Source organism: Oncorhynchus tshawytscha, linkage group LG28 (assembly GCF_018296145.1).
Source record: "Oncorhynchus tshawytscha isolate Ot180627B linkage group LG28, Otsh_v2.0, whole genome shotgun sequence".
NCBI classification, from domain to species: Eukaryota; Metazoa; Chordata; class Actinopteri; order Salmoniformes; family Salmonidae; genus Oncorhynchus; species Oncorhynchus tshawytscha.
This window is the reverse complement of record NC_056456.1, coordinates 21,129,263-21,132,491: the sequence shown is the minus strand read 5'-3', so window position 1 is coordinate 21,132,491 and position 3,229 is coordinate 21,129,263.

Sequence of the window (3,229 nt, the reverse complement as noted above, 5' to 3'; positions counted from 1 at the left end):
GCTCTTTCAGTAGTTTAGATGGAATAGGGTCCAGTATGCAGCTTGAAGGTTTAGAGGCCATGGTTATTTTCATCATTGTGTCAAGAGATATAGTACTAAAACACTGACAGCGTCAATGTGAGAGAATGACAATTTGCAACAATTTGATTCAGGTTACTCATGAAGCCGCTGATACAATGTTGACGCTTAAAGGATCACATGCTTTACAATCCTATATCTGGTATATAACGTTGTACATTGTATGTGCAATGTAATGCAATGCACAGTGTCACAATGTGAAATTCTATTCCTTTAATCTGGAGAGGGTATCGCTTCGACGCCATTTGCTTTCCCCAGTGCAGTCTGTCAGGCTTAATTGGAAGCCCTATTACAAGACTCTAATCTGACTCTGCTGCTCATTGGAAGTAATTCATTCAAGGCAGTGTCTATAAAAAGCCTATAACTCTCACTCCAGTCTCATCTTCTCCTTTATGCTCTCTCTCGCTTTCCAAAACATTGAATGAAAAGGGAATTATGAATTGTTTAACACAAACCTTTATTCACAAATTGTTGAATGGGGGGGGGGGAAACACTGACAAATCATTTGTATTATAATAAACCCACCATTTTCACTTGGTTTATGTAAGATGCAGGCCTAGACAATATTTTAGATGTGTGTTGCTGAGTAATTTACTTATCTCTTTAAATTCAAAGGGGTTATTTTCAGTTAAATCTATTTCTAAGGTGTAATCATTGGAAAGGTAATGTAATCATTAGACAGTAGGTCTTGGTTCGAGTAGCTTGCAGCCCACTGTTTTAGCCAACCAAGGTAATCAGGAGTAGTTTTTGTTACAAGAGGTCTAAGCTCTTTTTTTCACACAGCAAATGTAGTCCAATTAGTCCCTCTCCCACTAATGCAGCACCGGGCCTGACTCTATTTATAAGACTGGGCGACTGAGGATGGCAGAATCGATTATTCAGACTGACTCTGACTCTTCATTCTTATGAGCTGTTATTTAATGACTAGAGATAAAAATAGACATAGAACCTTACTTGAGGAGCTGAGAGAGGGAACGAAGGAGTCGACTTTTTAAGGTTCGGGGTGATCATCATTCTCTTTCTTCATCTATTATTGATTTTCAAGAAGAAAATGATGCTGAGTGTGAATAACAAGGAGAGTTACAGTGAGCTCCAAAAGTGACACATTTACTGTAAATGATAATGGAATGGTTCTAAACAATTCTACATTAATGTGGATGCTATCATGATTACGGAGAGTTCTGAATGAATCGTGTATAATGATGAGTGAGAAAATTTAATGAGGCATAAATATCATCCGCGCCACAAAATGCTAACTTCCCCTGTTATTGTAATGGTGAGAGGTTAGCATGTCTTGGGGGTATGATATTTGTGTGTCTGTAACTTTATACCTCATCATTATTCACGATTCATTCAGGACTATCTGTAATGGGCACAAAATAATCTGAAACACAACCAGAGCATCCAGTTGGGATGTATCACCGTCTGGTACGACAACTGCAGCGCCTGCAACAGCAGGGCTCTCCAGAGGGTGGTGCGGTCTGCCCAAGGCATCACTGGGGGCAAACTACCTGCCCTCTAGGACACCTAAACACCCGATGTCACAGGAAGGCCAAAAAGATCATCAAGGACAACAACTACCCGAGCCACTGCCGGTTCACCCCGCTATCATCCAGAAGGCGAGGTCAGTACAGGTGCATCAAAGCTGGGACCGACAGACTGAAAAACAGCTTCTATCTGAAGGCCATCAGACTGTTAAATAGCCATCTCTAGCACCTTAGAGGCTGCTACCCTATATACATAGACTTGAAATCACTGGACACTTTAATAATGAAACACTAGTCACTTTAATAATGTTTACATATTTTGCATTACTCATCTCATATGTAAATACTGTATTCTATTATATTCTATTGTATTTTAGTCAATGCCTCTCCGCATTGCTCGTCCAAATATTTAAATATTCTTTATTCCATTCCTGTACTTTAGATGTGTTTGTATTGTTGTGAGATTGTTAGATATTACTGCACTGTTGGAGCTAGAAACACAAGCATTTCACTACACCCGCAATAGCATCTGCTAAGCATGTGTATGTGACCAATAAAATTTGATTTGAACAAAGAGCAAATGCATCCAACAAGTTTGAGTCACAAGCTTGATGCAATCATTGCGTGCTAGGAATATGGGACCAAATACTACACTTTTGACTACTTCAACTTTAATACACATAAGTGAATTTGTCCCGCTTTTGGTCCCTTAAAATGGGAGGACTGTGTACAAAAATAGCTGTAATTATAAACGATTCACCCGAAATCAATGAAAATATCCTCAAATTAAAGCTGACAGTTTCCACTTTAACCTCATCGTCATTGTATAATTTCAAATACAAAATGCTGGAGTACAGAGCTAAAATAACAAAAAATGTGTCACTGTCCCAATACTTTTGGTGCTCATTGTATAGAGACAGTAAATATTGGTGAGAAGTAATGAAAATTTCCCAGAGAGGGCAAGGATGTATTTGGGCTAAACAGTGGTTCTAGTGGCAAAATACTCCCCCCTTCCTTTTCACTCTTTTTCCCCTTTTCACTCTTGTTTAATCAAACAAGATAGACAAATAAATGCATGTAAAAAAAAAGGCAAATAAGGTTCCATCTTCTATTATTTTACTGTTATTTCACAGAATTTTCCATGTTTATATTAATGAGGTAAAGCTGACAACGTCACGAAAACGATGCATATGCTTCACTGGGGCAGAATTCCATGAGTTATTGTGAATTTGGATGGCCAGATAGCCACCAACAATGACAAAAACTGCCATCTGCGGAATCGTAAGTGACTCGTTTCAGCTAGTTTAAGCTTGTTCTTGATTCCATGTCATGTTTTGAGCTGTTTTGACTGATTTCATGTAATCTATAATATGGTTTAAAATTCGCTAGCTAACTAACTAAAAACTGTAATTATGTATTTGAGAGACAACAAATGCTCATTGTTCAAGTGTTTTTATATTTTCAATAAACATTGGAGACGAAACATTGTTGACAACGTGTAAACTATCTAAGCCAAAACCATCTGTTTTGACTGCATATTTGTGCACGCGTCGGTTTTGTTAGTAAACAATCAACCCGTCTACAGTAAATAATAGTGTATATCGTTGGTTATACCCCTCATAAAAAGATGTGGGGGCGAGGTTGCGCCAACTGTCTGGTCGTCG